Genomic DNA, 23876 nt, shown 5'->3' on the forward strand with positions numbered 1-23876 from the left:
CGCTGGCGTCGCTAAACTGCCAGGTCTGGCTGGCAAAATGGCTGTAATGCAGGCAGTTGTGACGAGTGAGATCTTCCGGCGTTTGCAGCGGACCGTTCTGCTGAAGCCAGCGCGGCGACGCGCACAGCACCGAACGACACACGCCGAGGCGGCGGGCGATAGCCCCGGGCTCCGGATTGTCGGTGATGCGAATCGCCACGTCGATCCGTTCGCCGATCAGGCTGACCGGGTGATTATTGATATCCAGCTCAAGGCGCAGCTGCGGATAACGGGCGAGAAAATCGGGTAGCAGCGGCGAAATCAGCTGCATCGCCGTAAAGTGAGCGCAGGCGACGCGCAGCGTCCCGCTGGGGATCGCACGCTCGCTTTGCCCGGCGATCTCATCCGACAGCTGCGAATGTCGCCTCGCCTTGATTTTCTCTTTTTCTTACCAGTTGTACCATTTATTTACCAATCTATACCCGTCCTAAAATATAAATGATTTTCATTCATTTTAGATGTAATCAAAATTTTATAAGAATAATAATATTCACATAGGACATGTACTTTTATAAACTATCTCTTTGATGTGATAATATGTTAGTACTCTCATGTAAAATTTTAGTCAAAATTAAAATAATTTGACTTATAACAACTAAAACCTCTTACATTTTAGGGTGTAGAAAGTATTATACAGTAACCCTAAACCCTAAATAATTTTGTTTTGTACAATTCAGACCAAATATATATTCAACTCTTAACCAAAATTTAAAATGGGCTTTTTTTGCAAAATAAGGACCTCTAATTTCACGATCGTGATCTGTTCATTGCAGTTCAAGTTTTCCTATGTTTAAAGTACTCGAATTGAAAATATTTGAGATTTTGGGGACCAAAGAACGCAAACCAATCTAATGATGATGGATTGAAACTTGTATAAAATAAATTATTAGGGTATAGCCCCATGAAAAATAGCTAAAATAAATTATGTACCTTCATTGTGTTTTATTATTAATGGTGATGGATTGAAACTTATACAAAATACAATTAATACCATGTTTTTAAATTTTTTAAGATCGAATTTTTAAACAACTAATGGGTTGAAAGTTAGGAACCAGCTTTTAAATTTTTTAAATGATTCACTCTAAATGAGAATTTAGTTTCATAGTTAGGCCTACCCTGAACAATATAATAATATTTTAAGGTCTAGATCTTCACTTTGAGAGTTTATCTATCCTAGATGCAACCAAGTGGGTATTACTCTAAGTTGAGTCAGTAATTGTAAAGCACATTAGCGCCATAGAATGAAGTTCTCCGTTTCCCAAAACAGAGATCCACATATGAGGCCCCATTTGGAGCATAGAAAATTTATCGGAATTTCACATGAAACCGCATGATAAAAAAATTACCTATGTTCAAAATGGCGCCTCAAGTCTTAAAATCAACATCTCCAGCTTGCAAAATCATATGAAGATCTTAGCGGTTCTGACGATAAATTATTTTTGGTTTGCGAAGAAGATTAACAAAATAATACTAATGTCTAATAAATAGGCAGATAAAGGGGTTTAATGATAAGAAACACAATAAGTTTTAACTTATGGCGAGAAAGAGGATCTGACGGGGGCGAGGGGCTTGTCAAGGAGGGGGTTAGGGACGAGGGGCTCATTGAAGAGGAGAACCTCAACAAGGAGGGGTGGGCTTGGTGTTGGTACCTATGCGACGAGAAAGGATGTCGATGGGGATAGTCAGGTGAAAGCCTAAGTTTTGTTTTTGGATGATTGATGGAATCTAAAGTACTAACCTCTATGCTAATTGTGTGTAGATTAGATGAGGTTGGTACATGCCAAGTGGTGGAGCCTAGATGATCATGGTGATGGTGGTAATGACCACAAGGTGATCAAATACTCAATTTAGAAAAGAAGGAAGAGAAAAACAAAATCCTATGGAGAGCAAGAAAAAGGTATAAATAGGATTTTAGTTTTGGTGATCAAGACACCATAGAGGATGTGATCATATTTAGGATATATAGCTATACTATAAAAAGGGGAATTCTTTGGCTAAGCGGTCTATCAAGTGCCACTAGGTGTTATTGTTCATGTGCATGCATTTAGAACCTAGTGAGCTAACTCAACTCCTTTGAAGAAAATAATTGTGAAAATGCTAACACACATACACATGTTGGTTTACACCTAGTGGTGTTGGCACTTTTGCAAAGGAGGTGGAGTTTGAGGGATAGCTCGGCGGGATTCAGTGTTTTCGTGGAAATGAAATACCTATTTTCCGTCATGCCAGAGGCAGAGTTGAAGACGAGACGAAGTTGCGCGAGTGTTTCTGGCTAAGAAACACTCATTGGACACTGGGTCAGACAACATCAGATGCTAAGCCCACGTCTGACGAGTGCAGCGTGGTAAGGCGTAGGTAGCCGTGCATGTCGGAGCATCCGACGCCTTGGCATCGGCACGTCCATCACCCACTGGAGCAGAGGTAAGGTTGGATAGAGAGTGAGTGTCTAACGCTAGATGTGTCTGATGCCCCAGCATCTAATGTGTTAGGTGCGCGCTTTAGGGTCTTTGACCCTTACTAAGTAGCGTCCAGCGTAAGGTGGCGCATTCAACGTGTGCTATTATTGTTCATTAAGTTTTTAGTAACCATTGAAGATCAACGGGTCACATTCAAAGAGTGACATGTAGCAGAAATCTAACGCGTGAGGCAGACGAGCATCCCCTATCTGGCGATGCATCTCAGCATCAAAATTTCTACGTGGATTTTTTTAGACTCTGGCACCACATGACTACGCCACCTACTACCAGGCTCGGGGACTAAGTGGGCACACTTCACCTTACGGTGAATATGCTTGCTTTTTTAAGGTCTATACATTTTAGAAAAGTAAAGTGGGCACACTTCACCGGGAAAGAAATATTTTTTCTCAAGAGCATCATGCATTGTTTGAACAACCTACTTCTTCGGTATTGACATTGATTAGGTGTCAACTGTTCGGGCGTTTTTCCTACTGGTCAGAGACGTCAAGCCTCACTGGTCGAAGAAGCTCAAGACGGCGTGTTACATCATAATACATGGAGCTCGGGGACTAGCTGTGGGAGTATAAACCCCTATACCCTCATGGGTCGACATGGGCCGCACCATCAGAGGTTGCTCGGCCCACAAGATGAAGATGTGCGGCGTACGACGCTGGTCGGCGTGCGCCGCAAGGCTACAAGATATTGTACCAAATAGGATACTTTGCTTGTAACTCTGTCCCTTCATAGTATATAAGGAGGGGCAGGGGTCCCCTAGAGGACAGGTGAACACAATTCAACACATCTCCGATCAATACAATCAGACGCATGACGTAGGTATAACGCCCACACGACGGCCGAACCTAGATAAAATCCTTGTTTGTGTCTTGCATCACTATCAAGTTCGTAGCTTGCGCACCTGTCTGTCGATAAACTACTACCGTGGGTATACCCCATGGTAGACTGTCGACTAGCTTTCGTCGACACCAACCAAGTCAGTGTTGGCCCTCTTGATCCTCTTGTATGAGCGGGCCATCTCCGTCTTCTCGACCCACAAGTCCTCGATTAGCTTCCTCGATTGAAGGATGACATCTTCCTTCTCTCGTAGTGCTTCCTTCAGATGATCGACATCATCAAAAAGACTACAAGAACAGGTCAGTTCCTTCTCGAGGTCCTCACGGGCCTTCTTCTCAGCCTTCTCCATGGCGTCCCGCGCGATCGTGCTGTCGAGCAGCTCCACCTTCAACCCAGCATAGTTTTCTCGAGCAGTAGCCAAGTCAGCCTCCACCTGCCTCTTGCCCTTATCCAGCTGGACAACCTCGTCCTTGTACCGTGCCACCTCCTCTCAAGCCTTGACGGCCACCTCCTTGCCTGAAGCGGCCTCATCCCTCAACTGGGCAACTTCCTCTTGGGCCTTCTCTGTAGCCTCCTTGGCGACGCGAGCATCTTCCTCTGCCTGATAGGCTTTCCCGTTCATGCCAGACAAAGTCTTCTAGGCCTCGATCAAGGCGGCCCCCTTCTTCTGTTTTTCCTCCTCGGCCACGGTCATCTCTTTGAGCGCCTTGAGAAGCTTTTCTTGGGACTCGAGGAGCTGATCTTGAAGAAGGGGGACCTGCTCCCATCCTCCCTTTGTCGCATGGATGAAGCCAGACTTCATCCGGGAGGTCTCCTTCAGGTCCTACGAGGAAGCACAAGCCGGTAAATACACAAGCAGAACGAGAAGCTCGAAATACGAAAAATAGGAGAACCCTTACGGAAAAAAGCCTTGCCCAAGCCATTGTTCACGATGTCAGACATCAGGCCTAGGATGTGCTTCATCTAGAGCTAGAGCTCCTCGATGTGCTCCCACTTCTCGGCCTCCTCGCGATCATCCATCTCGATTAGGGGCTCCTCTAGAGACATGGAGCATCGAAGGCGGATCCTCCCAAGACCCCAAGGCTCAAGCTCCTCCTTCGTGCGCTCCTTGATGCCACAGATAAGCACCTCTGCTACCTCGATTGACCTGCCGTGGCGCACGAACAGGTCGACGAGGGAAGGAAATTGAGCGTCCTCCTCGTCGGCGCCGGAGGTCCTGGCTTCATCCGCCATGGTTGCCGACCCTCTAGATAACCCGGGGCAGCCCCCTCAATGCCGTAGAGGGTCCCCTATATCTCCGAGTTGGGATCCATGGGCGTACTCGTACGAAGCGCCAATGCCACAACACCATCCTCTCGACCCGGCTCAGCCGGGATAGCGGCGATCGCCCCTGGTCGAAGCCACGAAGGGGTCTCAGGGCCATAGACGGGCAGCTCCGCCCCTCGCGCTTCTGGACCCTATTGCTGCGCCTGCTGCGACTGCTGCTACTCCTGCTGCTCCGGTAGCTGCTGCTGTTGCTGCTCCTGTAGCTGCTGCTGATGTTGCTGCTACTCCTGCATTTTCTTCTCCTCCTCCTCATTCTTCCTTTGCTCCTCCTCTGTCTTCTTCTTCCTCTCTTCCTCGGCGGTGTGGAACCCAGTGGGCCACGGTGTCCACCCCTCGACTCGAGGGACCTCGACCCCCTCGGCCGCAATATGGTCGCCCGACAGGGGCAAGCCCTCCGCGGACTCATCACTGATGGTGATCAAGTCACCCTCTTCTCTAAGCTTGGGCGGCTCGGGGGCTCCCTTCGGACCCTGAGGGTGCGACACCTCACCCTGACCAGAGATAGGTGGATCTCTCGTCGAAGCGTCGCCTCCCTCGGGCGCTTGGGGTGGAATTTTGCCGCCACCCGTAGGAGGCCTCGAGTCTGAAGAACCTGCATACATCAAAAATGCCCGCGTGTCACCTAGAAGGCCTACGCCAAGCAAAGCCAACACAAAAACGCAAAGAAGAAACCAATAACTTACCAGGTGCCTTGGAGCTCACGCTTGTCTTCAGCCTCTTGGCGGTCAAGGGCTGGGCTTGCTCAAATTGCCTTTTTAATCTGAGAAAGACGAATACGACACGAATCAGTTAGCACCAGGGAACGATGAAGAGAAAAGGACAGCTGCAGAATCTACAAATCTCACCCCATAGGGAGGACGACCCTCGTTCTGGTCCCACAGCCGGCTGGCCTTGAGCCACCGCCATGTGTCGAGGCCCTCGGCTGCTCTGTAACAATTATGGGCCTCAGCTCTACCCGCCCCTCCCGATGATCCTTAGGGCTTGAACTCCTGCAGTGCCCTCCACCTTGACTTGAGGCAGCCACGGTGGCGCGGCCGCATGTCAGCAATCCCATCGTGGAGGTCTTGACCCAATGCCTAGGACCTGAGGTTTTGGGCGGACACGGGGGTAGGTCTGACCGACCCTGTGTGGTGGCAAGAGGCGTGTCCCCGCGTGGGTGACGAGACGACGGCTCCTCCTGCCGACCTCCACGCCCTCCGCTCTGCAACTCCTTGAGAGCCTCCTCGCGTGTTGGCAAGGCACCAGCTTGAGGTGGAGGCTGCAGAAGCCGGTTGAGACAGGCCGCCATCCCCTCTGAGTCGTCGTCAACGTCATCATCATCATCGTCATCCTCGTTGGGCGAGTTTTCCTCGGGCCTCCCTTCATGCCTCACCTGAGCCCGACGCTCCTTAAGTGCCTGCCGGGCGAGATTCTTCTTCTTCTCTGCATCCAACGTGGTCTTGTGCTTCTCAGTAGAAGTACGCCTCTTTTTGTGGTCGGCCTCGTCCACATTCACCGGAGGCTTCGAGGACCTTGCATCGATTGCCCCTAGTAAAGAAAGACCCGAGCCTCAGAAGGATCGAATGGGAAGAATGGAACAAGGATCGAGAGGCTGCAGCTCGAGGGGCTCACCAGGTTGAAATAGCCCTCATCGGGCTTCATGGGGAATGAGTTCACACTGTCACGCTGGAAGTCACCAGAGACGACCGCCCTGACCCTAGCAGCTGTTGACACTAGCTAACACCACTTAGATACTAGGTTGTCATCCCCAGCATGGTGCCAGAGTGTACAAAGGTATTTATAAATGTAAAGGCTCTCTAGAAAATAATCTATTCTATCCGCAAGCGCACAGATAAAACACCTCATTGTAGCATTTCACTAGGATAAGTATTCCAGGTATCGTTATTTATAATTCTGCTTAAGAGAACAAAAAGGATGAAATTAAATTAAGGACAAAAACTATCAAGGCATAGACTAGAGATAAACTTGCAAGAACATGATTACTAATGAGAAACTCGTCACACAGTCACTTACTTTAGCAGGGGGTAAACCATAAAGATAATGATAATGAATTATAAGTTCAAGGGTAAATAACACAGCGATTAGAAAGTAGACTACTCCTCATATATGTAGGTGACGTCGGATTAGCTAGAGAATGGATTCTAAGTTATCAACTATCTACTAAGTCATAATCTACTCTAGTTATCTACAAGATCATATATAGCATAAAAGACTCTTCATTCATGTATAAGGAACATTGCTAAAGTAAATCAGAACATCACAAGACTTACTCCGCAACACAAGTTCTGCCTGTCCTATCAACGGAGGGTGGACTATATAAGAATCAACAAAGCTGTCACTATCGTGAACTACCACACGACCCGACCAATAGGATACATTTGCAGGTAAATAACATCTAAGCACCACGTCCACATGTGATCTACCACTTAACTCCCGCGCGTCAAGAGCTAAGCGCTTTGCAAACTTATACATAAACTCATTATCAATCATATCTATATCAAATATATAACTAGAGCAAACTAAGAGCATAATAACTAGAGTCATAATGTAATTAGAACAAAGTATTAGAGAAAGATATGAACAATACCAATCTTTATTACTGAAGATCCGAACCCAGAGCGTAGTGCTCTACTTTTCTAATTGCTATCTAATCAAACCTCTAAACTTGAAGGATTAGGGAGTAGCTAATTCTAATTCTCTGTGGGAGAGAAGCTCTAAACCCTAACTTTGACGGCGAATAATGATTTCTTGTCTTCTCCTCTCTCCTCCAGGGGTGGAGAGGCCTTGGTTATATAACTTTCAAGTGAATTTGGGCAGTTGGATCAAACCGACTTTGATTGTATGGTTCAGATTCATCCTTTATGTCGGTGGAGCGTAGTCCCGAAAGAGAGTCCTGATCCAACTCTAACAGGGGGCGGGCGCCCAGGTCAACTGGGCGGGCGCCCAGTGCCTAGCCCCGTTCGGCCTCCGCTTCCTTCCCGTGGCTTCTAGAGTCTTCTAGATTGACGAAAATTGTACGGCACGTAATTATCTCGTTGTAAACATGACATGTGGGCCTTCTCTCCATATTTTCTGATAACCCCCTACAGAAATAGATAAACACCAAAGCTCGTGGAATTCTGTGAGATAAAACCCTAATTCTAGATGTTTGGTGCATATTGATCCTTTTCCATGTTTATTTGATTATTAATTTTAGTACTTAAGGACCGTCAACAAACTCCCCCAAGCTTACCCTTTGCTCGTCCCTGAGGAAACAGCTAAACTCAGACAGATCAGGAGTTGCTTCGATGTTTTCTTTCTTGACAGGCACACATGCTTTTATGAAAATTCTTCCAGATTAGAGTGAAGTGTCATGGAGTTTAGTACCTGCACTTAAGTCTTAAGTAATTGAAAGACAAAATAATTAAGTCAAGCACTATCTCTCTTGTCTATACTTCACCTTTGTTCCAGAGTTTTTGCATAAGTTAAAAATAAAACTCAGAGTTCCCAGCAATGATTCTCTCAAGTCTCTCTATATGTGGTATTTGTGGATCCTTACCAAAAATGTCACTTACCTATAGCTAATGGAATATTTAAGTGGAGCTCATAGGAGTGAAAAACAACTCATACATATGTTGTCTAATCGAGCCACGGATCCAAAGGAACTCAACATGTAATTAAATTAAGATGTGCATGTGTGGTGGAGTAAATGATAGTAATGGTGATAAAAAAACTTACTTCTCATTGCTCCTCATATTGCTATCTCTCCTCTTCTTTGATCTTTGCTTTGGGAGAACATGGGCTATCTTTCTCTTCTTTTTTTTTCAGGTGGGTAGTTGACACTCCTAATTCTACTGTCGGACACTTGTCCTTTTTTTCCGCTCAAGTGGGCATCTTTGTACCCCTAATTCTACTTCGGACACTTGTCCATTTTTACCTCTCGTCTCACTCTTTTTCTTTCTTTTTCCGAGGTTCCGGGCACAAAAGGGATGAAATTGGGTTCCGAGGTTCCTTTTTATTTCCTCGCATATTTTTGCATAACCCATGCCTCTTCTGCATTAAATCTTTTTAGATAGAGAGAATAACAATATTTGGGACAGTGAGTGATAATATTATTTTTAGCAATTTTTAATAAGTGGTGGTGGATGGTGTGGTAGATGTGTGCAAGTGAATATCTTAATTTAACCACATGAAAAGCTCCTAAGGTCTACACAGCTCGATCAAACTCAATGTAAATATAGTAAAAGATGTTATAGCAAGTATGGCTGTGGTAGGTAGTTTGTTATGCTAGGAACTCATCATGTGATTTGTAAGTTTCCAAAATAAATCTCCAGAACTTAGTGTAGTAGAAACAAGATAAACAGTAGCTCAAACTTTATATTATGCCTTTCTCTTACCTAGACTTTAGTTTTATGCTTCCCATAGATAGTAATTTCAGTTTTAGTAATTCCTGGAAGAACTCTAATATAAAAGCTAGGTACTTGAAGTTAAGTAAACAGAGCAACTATTCATCATTTCCATCATACATCTTTTTGGTCTTTTTATTTTTCTAGAGATTAAACTTAGCAGATAAATAGAGCACACTTATCTACATACTCTTTTTATTTTGTTTTCATGTTTATAAAATGCAGTAAAATAAAGCAAGAAAATATTTATTGGGTTTTCTAAGTTTTTCACTATAAGATAAATAAAACACTAAAACAGAATAGAATAAATAAGAAGTGCAAATAAAAACTTACTTGATAAATTGGGGAGGGACTCCCCCAAGCTGGATGTTGATGTCGGTTTTATCCGATGTTCCACAACCGCATCATGGTTGTGATGTTGTCGTTCATTGTTGTTGTATCTTGTCTCAGCTCTTGTACTGCAGTGGCATGGTCCTGGTTCCATTTTTGTTGCTCTTCCAGGAGTCGTCCATGTTCTGCTTGCGTGTTCTGGATGTCGAGGAGAGTGTTGTCGGTACGGGTGAAGAAAGTAACGGCCTCTTGGTAGTAGTCGTTCGTGAAAGCGTAGGAGGCGTCGGAGTATCGTCCTGCATCAAATTGGGGCGGAGGTCTGGATCCTGAAGCTCCATATGGATCAGAGGAGTACCTGCCTGTATGGAAAGGCGGGTTTGTCCACTGGTGATCTTGGCTCTCCGGCCATGTCTCCTGTGTTGGCTCTTGTGGTTGCGCATGTCAAACCCATGGGTCTCGAAGGACTCGGGGGTTGTAGTCGCTATAATGCAGGTGCGCTGCTTCTTCCGGCCCGGGACCAGCTCCATACCAGGTGCGTTCTCGGTGGGTGGTCATCCTTTCAGATGCCACTCGCTGTGGAGCTCTCTGGTTTACTGGTGTTGCTGCAATCTCAATCAAAAAATTTTGAACAACGTAGAGACCAAGGTTCGGGTTAGGTAACCGAATCTTGCCTTTATCATCATATAGCATATACATTACATTCTCCTCTTTCTTTAACATCCTAGCCTGTCTAAATGTGTCATAGCCATGATAAATTCTTAACTCATCTATGAAGTCCAACGACGAGTTTTCTAGTAAGTGAAGATTAGAGGCTAGACGAGTGATAAGTGAAGTACATCCTACTGGTCCCTGAAGACTGGGTACACTAAGCCAATGAGAAACTAAAAGTGTAACAGGTGAAGTGCGTACTTTATTAATAGCAGCATATAAAAGTTGCAAATCTCCTACTCTTACTTTCCTAATATCATCACGATAGAAAAGATTGTACCCAAGCCATTTGTGGAACATCCTAAGAGTGGGGTGTTCCATGTCACTAGTTCGGGCTTGACTATAAAAATTATCTCTAGACATTTCTCTCCAAAACTGGTGTCTCTCAAAGTTAGTTAGGTCGGAGTCAATGTTCAGGATGCATCTTGAAGAGAAACCAAGATGGTCGCTCAGCTCTCTCCAAGACAACATAATCTCCTATTTGAACATCCGAAAAACAATTCCACCCTCATAATATTGTAAAGTACAAAGAAATTCGAGGGTGAGAAGATGAGAACCCAGCTCAGTTATGTTCCAAAAATTTGTCCAACCTAACATCTGGAAATTTAAGTCGAATTCAGTGTCCATACCTATTTCTTGAAGCAAGATTGGATCAAGAGTAGGGGTGTGAATGAAATCTTTATTCTTTAGTTGCTGGTAAACTTCCTTTTTCCTTCGGGTCTTCAGTCCAAGGTCTCCTATCTTGAGAAGGACCTTGACTTGCTGATTAGATGAAGATGACGGAGCTTGTGTGGGCGTCGGGTCGACGCTCATCTCTGATGGGTGTGAGGAGTGTCGGGATGAACTCCTTGTACCAATGTTCTTGAGAGCCTTCCCTGCGTTCTTCACCTTCTTGAACATCGTGTAAACAAAAGTTGGCAAAAACACAACTAGTGAAAAATGTGAGAGAAAATGTTAGTGGTCAGCTGTCCAGGATGTCAGTAGTCCAGGAGTTAGTCGTTCAAGACAAGTTTTTATTTTGGCAGCACCTTCCCCTAAACAACTTTTACTTCCGCTTGGACAGCGGGATCACTACTTACTAGGTGAAACTCACTCTCTTACTCAAAAACTACCAACTTCTTTCCCACTCTTCTCTTCCTCTCTACTCTCTTCTCACTTCACTACAAAAGCTCCTTCTCTGGAAACTGAAACTTGTGTGGTTTTCTAGGAGGCTTGTGTGAAGAAGTTGGAGGCAGGAGGTGGCAATTTATAGGAGGAAGGGGGGACAGGGCGGGCGCCCTCTATAGGTGGGCGGGCGCCCACTTGTGGTGCCCATCGTGGCTGCTCTTTCTCCACTCCCTTCTTTGCTTAACTCTTACGCAAAATAATAGATCATGGGTGGTGGTTGGTCGGTGGAAAAGTGCTGGTGAGTGGAGATATGTTGGTGGATCAAATAATGTGATGGGATGTTTGTGAGGTGTGGTGTATGACATGTGGGACCCAAGGAGTGTGGGTCATGCTTCTAGAAGGTTGCTATAATTAAATATAATGCAGGAAAACCTATGAGAATTGAAAATTACTTGAAATGATAATGGAAAATATTTTTGTGTCTCCACAATAATTAATAAATATGGGTTGTTACACACCATAAATATTATTTATATGGGGCTTATTATTATTATTATAATAATGCTATGAATATATATGACTAATGCAAGAATTAATTATGCAAGAATTAATGATGCGGATAAATACCGATTTACCTCCCGGTGAGGGTTTGGGATTTTTAGGTCCCCCAAGGTGGACCTCCAAATCTTTTAATCTTCTGAATTACCTTCCTCCGGAGATGGTGTCTCCAGTGGTTCTTCTTCATGAACTTCCTTCACTGTAGAGTCTCTCTCTGGTCTGGGTTTGAATGTGAAGTGTTCTTCTTTTCCGTTTATGTTGAACTTGATTTCTCCCTTTCCGACATCAATGTGTGCATTGGCAGTGCTCAGAAAGCCTTCCAAGGATGATGGATACTTTTGAGTTAGGACTCATGTCCAATACCATGAAGTCTATTGGCACAAGGAAATCTCTTATCCTGACTGGAATGTTTTCAGCGATGCCCAACGGGTGTCGAACTGATTGATCCGCTAGTTGCAGGCACATTGATGTTGGTTCTAGGGTCATATGCTCAAGCTTCTCGTAGACTGATGCTGGCACCACACTGACACTTGCTCCGAGGTCACAAAGTGCATTGTTGAAGTGTTGGTTTCCGATCGAGCAATCAATAGTGGGACATCCTGGATCCTTCTTCTTCCTTGGTGGTTTATTGAGGATGGCCGCACTACATTCTTCTATCAGCTTGATAACCTCAGTGGTGGGCAGTGGTCTCTCCTTGTTAAGAATATCTCTAATGTACTTTGCATATGTAGGTACCAAACTGCTCATCCGACTGTAGTCCACTGTTTCTTCTGGGAAATGGCAAATAGTTGGTGTCGTAAAAATCTTTCCTCATTTCTCCAGTTCTTGGTGGTTGTAGCAGATCTTCTGCTTCAACTGGGCTTTCTTCTTCTATCACTGTTGGTTGCACCGGTGCTGATGTTCTTTGTTTCTCTTTTGGGTATGGGCGATCCCTGGTGGCTTTGCCTCTTCTAGTAGTTATGTTCTTTACCTTTGCTATTGGATTGACTCGAGGTTGGTTTGATATTTGTGTGCCGTCTCAATAGCCCTTTGATCTTCTTTGAACTTGGCCCTCTGGTAAATCCAGTGGAGCAAATTTTCCATATTGGTTGATAATGCTTTTACTTCTCATAGTATTTCTTCACTTTGATGACATTGTTGAGCTTTATCTTGGAACCAGCTTTGGTTTTCTGCTATCTTATCCAAAAGTATCTCTGCTTTTCCAATTGTAAGCTCCAAGAATGATCCTTTAGTAGATGCATCTACTCACGAGCCTTCTGGGTTAATCCGTGGTAGAAGGTATGCATAAGTAACCATGTGGCCATTCCATGGTGAGGACAATCTGATATATATCCTTGAAAACGCTCCCATGCTTCTGAAATGGTTTCTGTCTTCTGCTGTTGGAAACTGACAATATTTCCTCTTAAGGCAGTTGTTTTGCCTATAGGGAAAATCTTTGATAGAAAGGCATCTGGCAAGTTTGTCCAGTTGTTGATGTTATCTTGATGAGTGTAAGACCACTTCCTCGCTTTCCCTTCTAGTGAGAATGGAAAAAGGTGAAGTAGTATGACGTCTTTGTCAACTCCATTGATGTGGATTGTGCTTCCAATCTCTAAGAAATTCTGCAAGTGTGCACTAGCATCTTCATGTGCCTTTCCACTGAATTGTGTAGCTTGTACCAAATTGATGAGGCTTGACTTGAGCTCAAACTCGGGTACTCCTTCTTCTACTGCAAATCTTGGACCAGTTGGGATGTTCTCAAGACCTAGAGCAGAGAATTCTTGTAGGGTATTCTGTGCCATAGCTTCAGCAATTTATAGCTAGCTTCTTCTTCTCTTGATTGCTTTGGTTCTGATGATGAAGAGTTGAATGTACCCAAAGTCAATCCTGATATACCCTGTATAAAAAATGTAAACATAGAAAAACAACAGGGTGAACCTGCTAAAGCAGAGGTGCCTTGTTATGATTTCTCACTTAGTAGCTGTTTTATGCAATTATTTCTCTATAGTCTAGTCTAATATTTTATGTGAATAACCTTGACTGATTTCCTGACTTTCCTTACCGTTCCTATGTATTACCCTTTTGATTCCCCGGCAACGGCGCCAGAAATGCTTGTTGACACTAGCTAACACCACTTAGATACTAGGTTGTCATCCCCAGCATGGTGCCAGAGTGTATAAAGGTATTTATAAATGTAAAGGCTCTCTAGAAAATAATCTATTCTATCCGCAAGCGCACAGATAAAACACCTCATTGTAGCATTTCACCAGGATAAGTATTCCAGGTATCGTTATTTATAATTCTGCTTAAGAGAACAAAAGGGATGAAATTAAATTAAGGACAAAATCTATCAAGGCATAGACTAGATATAAACTTGCAAGAACATGATTACTAATGAGAAACTCGTCACACAGTCACTTACTTTAGCAGGGGGTAAACCATAAAGATAATGATAATGAATTATAAGTTCAAGGGTAAATAACACAGCGATTAGAAAATAGACTACTCCTCATATATGTAGGTGACGTCGGATTAGCTAGAGAATGGATTCTAAGTTATCAACTATCTACTAAGTCATAATCTACTCTAGTTATCTACAAGATCATATATAGCATAAAAGACTCTTCATTCATGTATAAGGAACATTGCTAAAGTAAATCAGAACATCGCAAGACTTACTCCGCAATACAAGTTCTACCTATCCTATCAACGGAGGGTGGACTATATAAGAATCAACGAAGCTGTCACTATCGCGAACTACCACACGACCCGGCTAATAGGATACATTTGCAGGTAAATAACATCTAAGCACCACGCCCACATGTGATCTACCACTTAACTCCCCACGTCAAGAGCTAAGCGCTTTGCAAACTTATACATAAACTCATTATCAATCATATCTATGTCAAATATAGAACTAGAGCAAACTAAGAGCATAATAACTAGAGACATAATGTAATTAGAACAAAGTATTAGAGAATGATATGAACAATACAAATCTTTATTACCGAAGATCCGAATCCAGAGCGTAGTGCTCTACTTCTCTAATTGCTATCTAATCAAACCTCTAAACTTGAAGGATTAGGGAGTAGCTAATTCTAATTCTCTGTGGGAGAGAAGCTCTAAACCCTAACTTTGATGGCTACCTCTGAATAATGATTTCTTCTCTTCTCCTCTCTCCTCTAGGAGTGGAGAGGCCTTGGTTATATAGTCCTTTCAAGTGAATTTGGGCCGTTGGATCAAACCGACTTTGATTGTATGGTTTAGATTCATCCTTTAGGTCGGTGGAGCGTAGTCTCAAAAGAGAGTCCTGATCCAACTCTAACAGGGGGCGGACGCCTAGGTCAACTGGGCGGGCGCCCAGTGCCTGGCCCCGTTCGGCCTCCGCTTCCTTCCCGTGGCTTCTGGAGTCTTCTAGATTGAGGAAAATTGCGCGGCACGTATTATCTCGTTGTAAACATGACATGTGGGCCTTCTCTCCATATTTTTTGATAACCCCCTGTAGAAATAGATAAAAACCAAAGCTCATGGAATTCTGTCAGATAAAACCCTAATTCTAGATGTTTGGTGCATATTGATCCTTTTCCATGTTTATTTGATTATTAATTTTAGTACTTAAGGACCGTCTACAGCGGCCACCTCTTCATCTGGCATGCCTCGAGGTCCCGAGATGGAGCACAGGGGCCCATCTCGTCCATCCACAACGGTCGAGACATCAGCGCGAGTACTCGACGATGATGGACCGCTGAGAGGACAAGGGCCGCCGTCAAGCCCTCCCCGTGCAGATGCTTCAGGGCATCGAGGAGAGGGCACAACCGAGACTAGTGGCTCTGGATGACTCCATATTTCCAATTCTCAGGACGCTCCCTGATGAGCCGTCCGGTGTAGGCGGGGAAGAAGCCGTCGTCGTTGCGGAGGTAGAACCACTGGGAGTCCCACTAGGCATGATTTGACGTCAGCTCGGTGGGAATGTACTCCTGAAGCTCATCTGCACACCCCGTCTTCAGCACCAGGTTAAGGCAGCCGGCTCATACTGGCTTCCTGACTGTTGACGGTTCTTAAGTATCAATTTTAATTATCAAATAAACAAGAGAAAGGACCAATATGCAAACAACACCTAGAATTAGGGTTTCATCTGACAGAATTCACGAGTTTTGTTGTTTATCTGTTTCTACAGGGGGTTATCAGGAAATAAGGAAGAAAGGCCCACATGTCGGGATTACATAGAGATATCAACGCACCGTGCAATTTTCTACCATCTAGAAGACTCCAGAAGCCACAAGAACGAAGCAGAGGCCGAAAGGGGCCAGGCCCAGGGCGCCCGCCCCCCTCTGGACTCCGTTCAGGACACTTTTCGCACACGACGTTCCACCGACCTAATGGATCAAGGATAACCGTCCAATCAATGTCGGTTTGATCCAATGGCTCATGTTCACTTGAGGGGACTATAAAACCAGACCCCCTGGCCCCTGGAGGAGACAAGTTTACCATAGAGTTGAGGGGAGCCCTCGAAGGAAAACCTCTTCTCTAAATAAAATTTCTTTTTAGGCTTAGCAACCAATGTGAGTAGAAATAGATCTTCTAGTTTCTACTAGATTGAGAGAGATAGAGTGGAGGTGTAGATCGGAGGAAGCCTGGCCTGTCGGTGTCTACTCCGAGCTTGTACCTGCTGGATCAAGTTCTCCTAACCCGAGGCTTGCTCCTAGGATTCTTCAGTATTTCGACTTCTAAATTCTAGTAAGTTCTTGTTTTATTGTTCTTTTAGTTTATGAGTTTACTTTAATCTCTTCGCGTAGAGTTTAGAGTAATCATTGCTAGCGTAATCGTGGTGTTTAAGCTAGGGTACTCATAGATATTCCCTGACTAGCTAGACCGTGGTAGTAGCAAGGAACGTGACATTTCTGAGTTACCTTTGCAGACCATATCTCATTAGCGGGAAGGATAGGGTTTATAGGTGCGGGTTGAACATCCTTTGTTTTGTCTAGATTCTGTTAGCCTCCCGAATAGAATAGTAGATCATCCTTACCAAGGTTAGAAGGAGATTACGGTTGTAGTCTTCTCTATTTATCACTCACATCGAGAAACATTCTTTGTTGCCTAAAGGGTTAGTAGTAATAGACCGGGTTAGTCAGATGCACTCTTTCTCCTAGTCGTAAAAAAATAAATACGATACTCTGGATAACCTCCTGGGTGAAGTGCTCACCGATATCCGTGCGCTTGCGGATCAATTCCTTATTGCGTTCCCAAATATCAACAAGCATTTCTGGCGCCGTTGCCGGGGAGAAAGAGTGTTTGCTGAGATAACCTTGAGTCTTACTACTAGCTTGTATCTATACTTTTATCTTTTCTTATCTTTTGTATTCTGTATTTATTTTATTTATTCTTACCGTATGGAAAACCAAGATTCTAAATCAATCTACCAATTTGCAACACCTTCAAAAACTGACCTTTTACCATGGGAATCATCACAGCCTATCCAAACATCCCAGTATAGGTTAGGTTCTAGGTTGATTGCCATGATTCAAAACCTATCTTTTTTGGGAAAGGAAGACGAAAACCCTTACCTTCATATTAGAGATTTTGAGCAAACATGTGATTGTCTTCGCATTGAAGGCATTTCTGATAAAACTTTACGTTGGAAGCTTTTTCCTTTTTCCTTAAGGGGAGAAGCTAGACAATGGTACAGTCAGAAGGTAAGTCAACAACGAGGTGAATGGGGAGTTTTACGAGCCAACTTTTGTCTAGATTTTTATTCCCTCGACCGTATCGGCGATCTTAGACTTGAAGTCCTATCTTTTAGACAAAAAGATAATGAAACTTTGGGAAAATCCTGGAAACGTTTTTCTAATCTTTTAGAATCTGGTCCAAACCTTAATTTTGAAGACCCTGTTCTTTTATTTCACTTTTTTCGAGGTCTTCAGAAAAATCACTAACAAATGCTACACACAATGTCTAGAGGTTCTTTCTTTCGCATCCCTGCTGATGAAGCTAGAGTGATCCTAGATAGAATCCTAGAAGCTGAGATGGATAATACCCTTCATGATGAAACCTACGAAGCCGAAGTAGACACTCTGCCAAATTCTTCATCTACTTTAGCTATCCCAAGTTCTGAGGCACAAAACGAAGAAATTCCACCACCGGACTTCATGTTGGATATAGAATCCGATCTTTTTGCCGATTTTGGGAACATTTTAAACTACCATTCTATTGACAAACCCTAAAACGGCCAGTTTAGCATTTATTTGCCAAGTGAATATCAATTGAGAGAGCTTATCTCAGTCATGAGTAGCGAGTGGTTGGAGGAATCGGAGCTTTCCTCTGATGTGATCCGTTTGGACAAACCCTCTATAACTATACGCTATGCTTATAATTCTGATCGATTTAATGCTCTCTATAATCCTGTTGTGGGATCAACATCATGTCTGAATCTTTTGCACTTAAACTATTTAAAAATCTTGCCTTAACCCCCACAACAAAGGTCATAAAGGAATCTTCGGGACGATTAGTCCCCAGTCTTGGAATTATTAATGTCCTACCTCTAACAGTAGAAGGCTCCATGGTTCATTTGAACTTCTATATCTTTGATACATGGGACTTTGACCTGTTGATAGGACAACCTTTTAGAAGACTCCTTTATAAAGGTCATACTGGAAAGCTACACATTTCTTTTGGAAAAGCCTTTAAATTTCCAATAACAATTTCACAATCCTTAAACAATAAGGCCGAGTCATATCTTTTGCGTGATCCTATGGAGGAGGTAAAGGCTGCATCTCTTGAACTTTTAGAAGAATTAGACTTAGAAGAAGAAACTCCTTTCTTCATAGAAGAAGAAGCCGAACCTTCTAAACCTGAACCCTTAGATGAGTTTGCAGAAACACCTAGACCCCCCATAGAGCTTAAAACTTTTCCACCCGGTCTTGTCTATGCTTTCCTAAACAATAATCCAGAGTTTCCTGTGATCATTAGCGATAAACTCACTCAGGAGCAAACTCTGCGATTAATGACCATTCTTGAGAAGCATCACTCAGTTTTCGGCTACTCACTCCAAGATCTTACGGGAATCAGTCCTATGATTTGTACCCATCATATTCCAACATATCCTTCTGTTTCACCTTCTCGAGAACACCAAGGTAGACTTAACAACACTATGAGAGAGGTAGTTAAAAAGGAAGTTATAAAGTTGCTGCATGCAGGGATTATATATCCTATGCCGCACAGTGAGTGGGTGAGCCCAGTTCAAGTTGTGCCTAAAAAGGGAGGCATGACTGTTATTATGAATGAAAAGAACGAGCTAATTCCGCAATGCACCGTCACAGGATGGCGGATGTGCATAGACTATAGAAAACTGAACAAAGCCACGAGAAAGGATCATTTTCCTTTACCTTTCATAGATGAGATGCTAGAGCGGTTAGCAAACCATTCGTTCTTCTGTTTCTTAGATGGATATTCAGGGTATCATCAGATCCCGATCCATCCTGATGATCAAAGCAAAACCACTTTTACATGCCCATATGGAACTTATGCTTACCGTAGAATGTCTTTTGGGTTATGTAATGCACCAGCTTCTTTTCAAAGATGCATGATGTCTATATTTTCTGATATGATTGATGAGATTATGGAAGTTTTCATGGATGATTTCTCTGTTTATGGAAAAACTTTTGATAGTTGTCTTGAAAACTTAGACAAGGTTTTGCAAAGATGTGAAGAAAAGCACTTAGTCCTTAATTGGGAGAAATGTCATTTTATGGTTAGAGAAGGAATAGTGCTGGGACACCTAGTGTCTGAAAGAGGTATTGAGGTAGACAAAGCTAAAATTGAAGTAATTGAACAACTACCTCCACCTGTGAATATAAAAGGAATTCGAAGCTTTCTTGGCCATGCTAGTTTTTATCGTAGATTCATAAAAGATTTTTCATTCATTGCTAGACCACTTACACTTTTGCTAGCCGAGGATGCTCCTTTCGAATTTGATGATGCATGTCTAACATCTTTTAATTTATTAAAGAAAGCACTCATCTCTGCACCAATCATTCGACCCCCTGATTGGTCGTTGCCTTTTGAAATTATGTGTGATGCTAGTGATTATGCTGTGGGGGCAGTATTGGGACAAACTAAAAATAAGAAGCATCATGCAATTGCTTATGCGAGTAAAACTTTGACAGAAGCTCAACTTAACTATGCAACTACTGAAAAAGAGCTTCTGGCTGTTGTCTTTGCCATTGATAAATTTAGATCTTATTTAGTTGGAGCTAAAATAATTGTTTACACAGATCATGCTGCACTAAAATATTTGCTCACTAAAAAAGATGCTAAACCTCGCCTGATTAGATGGATCTTATTACTCCAAGAATTTGACTTAGAAATAAAAGATAAAAAGGGAGTAGAAAATTCTGTTGCTGATCACTTGTCTAGAATGTATTTTAAGAGTCCACAGGAAACCCCCATCAATGATTCACTTCGGGACGACATGCTCTATGGGATTAACAGGTCTGACCCGTGGTATGCAGATATTGTTAATTTTATGGTTTCAGGGTATGTACCACCAGGAGCAAACAAGAAGAAGCTTATTCAAGAAATTCGTTCACATATATGGGATGAGCCATACCTCTTCCGAGTATGCTCTGATGGCTTACTCAGGAGATGTGTGACCACTGAGGAAGGATGGAAGATCATCGATAGATATCATTCATCACCATATGGAGGTCATTATGGAGCATTCCGTACACATTCAAAGATTTGGCAGTGTGGATTCTACTGGCCTACAATATATGAAGACACGAAGCAATATATCAGAAGATGTGGGCCATGTCAAAGGCACGGAAACATAAATACAAGGGATGCAATGCCACTCACCAACAACCTTCAGATTGAGCTCTTTGATGTCTGGGGAATAGACTATATGGGTCCATTTCCCCCATCAAAGAAGTGTGAGTACATCTTGGTGGCAGTTGATTATGTCTCCAAGTGGGTAGAAGCATTACCTTGCAAGCATGCCGACAACATCAGTTCAAAGAGGATGTTTGAAGAAATTATATTTCCAAGATTTGGAGTCCCTAGAGTAGTGATAAGTGATGGAGGAGCACACTTCATCGACAAACGCTTCAAGCAATATCTATCAAAACATGGAATCCGTCACAACGTCGCTACCCCCTATCATCCTCAGACAAGTGGCCAAGCAGAGACTTCCAACAAGCAAATCAAGAATATTCTTCAGAAGACAGTAAATGAAATGGGAACGGCGTGGAAAGACAAGTTACTCGATGCACTCTGGGCATACCGGACAGCATACAAGACCCCAATTGGAATGTCTCCATACCAATTGGTGTACGGGAAGACTTGCCACCTACCTGTTGAACTAGAGTTCAAAGCACACTGGGCCATAAAGAGATGGAATATGGACCTAGATGTTGCTGGAGATCATAGAAGAATGCAACTATCAGAATTGGAAGAATGGCGCGAGAAAGCATATCACAATTCGAAGATCTACAAAGAAAGAGTCAAAAGGTGGCATGACAAGAGAATCAAGAAGAAGGAGTTCACACCCGGAGATAAGGTATTACTTTTTAATTCCAGGGTGAAGCTTTTCGGGCATGGAAAACTCCAGAGCAAATGGGAAGGACCATTCAAGGTAATCAATTCATCATCCCACAGAGCTATCACACTACAAAATGACGATGGTACGTTATTCAAGGTAAATGGTCAACGTCTTAAATTATTTTTAGAGCCCAATAAAGAATTAGAAGAAATTGACATAATCCATTTTTCCTTCCCATGGAGAATTAGAGCCCGACACTTTTAATCTGACGTTTTTGGGTCATACATATATTTTCCTAAACAGAGAGAGGGCGGGCGCCCAGCTCCTGTTCCCCCTCGATCCCGATTTTCTCTGTTATGGAAAATGCACTTATGGTAATCTGAATAATCCCTCAGATGGAAAGTTTCGCACGCACATCGACGGGAATAACCCGAACAACCCCTAGAGGCACTTTTTGACCCCTATATAAACAGACCCCTGATATCAGTTTTCAAACACCAATCCACCAAGCCTTCTTTTTTTTCAATTAGAGCTTGATTAGTTCCTCGCTGCTCCAATGGCCGAGAAGTTCCACGATGATTGGGAAGTCGTCCCCTTCAACCTCAACATGGAGCCTGCAGAAGATCCCGACGCCCGTGCTCTCGTCCTGGCCAACACAGAGCGACAGCTAGAAGCCATGCCATTACGCCAACGCAGCTCCGCCCAATCCTATCATGCTCAACCAGTTCTCACCGCACCACCATAACCCCTACTCCTCAAGGGATCATCATCCAAGACGAAGACCACCATCAAGGTGCCAACCGGCACAAGGATCCTTCCACCTAGACCCAATGAGAGGGTCGTTGGAGTTAAGACCAACCGGAGCGGCGAGATCAGCAGCATTTGCTACACTACGGAGGAGGAGAGGCCTTACTTCGAAGGGATTAGAGCAGCCAAAGTCCGTTTCATCCCTCCAAAGGCAGCCCCGAAGCACGCTCTCAATGCTTTTGAAACACCTCCCAAGCGTCGCAAGACTATAGTAGATATTGATGAGGACGTTCGAAGGCTAGACAGAGTCATCATAGACCTCCAGTCCTCAGTTAATTCCCTCACTAGGCAGCTCTCTAACCACAACACTGTTATACTAGGCCGTAGGCAGGATCTTGCCAGTGCCAATAAGAAGATTAAGGAGTTAGAGCGCCACTGAGTTATCTAGATTAGACTTTGAGGCAATGCATCTTAGACATTTATCTTTAAATTCGGTTTAGTTTTACTATTATTGTCAGTTTGCTACTATTATCGTCAGTTTGCTACTAGTCTTTTGTAATAAGTGCCTCAAGATTAATAAAGAGTATTATTATTATTATCATTATTACTATTACTATTATTATTATTATTATTATTATTATTATTATTATTATTATTATTATTATTATTATTATTATTATTATTATTATTATTATTATTATTATTATTATTATTATTATTATTATTATTATTATTATGTCTTGTGTGTCTCTACTTTATTTTTGTGCAAGAAAGGAGAAAACAAGTATGGGGGAGATCCCTCGACATGCCAAACATACTTCGACTACACCACTCCACGATTCAGGTACACACTCTGCACACTTTACACATACACATATCTTGGATTATGCAGAATATTGTTTTCGACATGATAAATTAAAAAGATTAAAATGTTTCTAAATATGATTAATCTCACCCTGTGATATTTCCTGAAACTTGCAACTATTATAAAATTATTTTAAAACCCTGTGTTACTTAAGACAGTATGGAATGTGAGATGGTAGAGTATGAGTTTCTTATTCTAGATATCATTATTGCTTGGAGAATTTATTTCAAAATCTTCAAAATTCTAGCTACCATCCTCAGTGTTTTATATGCCTGATAAAACTGAAAATATTAATTATGATTATAAAAGCTATCTACTCTGTATTGAGTTTGTTCAAATTGAGTTAGACCCTTGTTGAGAGATTTATCATGCTCATAAGATCAAGACATTATTTAGAAAGATTCACTCTTCCGAAGTATTATTGCATTAGAGGCATGGGCTATGCAAAAATAAAGATATTTCGAGGAAATAAAAAGGAGCAAGTGCTCGATAACCTCGCAGAAAAAAATGGACAAGTGTCCAACAGTAGAATTAGGGGTACCTCGGTATCCACTTAAAAAAAAAGAAGAGAGAAAAGAAGAAAATAATAGCCCATGGTCCATCTAATAAGCAATATGCCAGCAAGAGTTGACAAAGATTTTAATTTACAAAGTCTTTGATCTAAGAGTATGACATTCCCCTGCTCTGATCCCATTTTGATCAGGCAATAAATGCAAAGTAAGTATGCTTGAGATTTTTTGCAAATTTAAACAACCTCAGTGAGATATATAAAAGATAAATGAGTGATCTGAGAGACCTATGAGGATAAAAGGTATGCTAACTTTTTTTCAAAAATATAAAAAAAAACTCCAAGTGACAGGATTGAGAAGAAAGGATCTCTACTCTTAACCATATACTTCCATGACTATAGTACACATATGGATTTTAACACCCTGCAGTTATGAAGAGAATGTTTTAAAATGTTTTACCCCAGATATTGTTCTTAACCA

Source organism: Sorghum bicolor, chromosome 7 (assembly GCF_000003195.3).
Source record: "Sorghum bicolor cultivar BTx623 chromosome 7, Sorghum_bicolor_NCBIv3, whole genome shotgun sequence".
In the NCBI taxonomy this organism is placed as follows: domain Eukaryota; kingdom Viridiplantae; phylum Streptophyta; class Magnoliopsida; order Poales; family Poaceae; genus Sorghum; species Sorghum bicolor.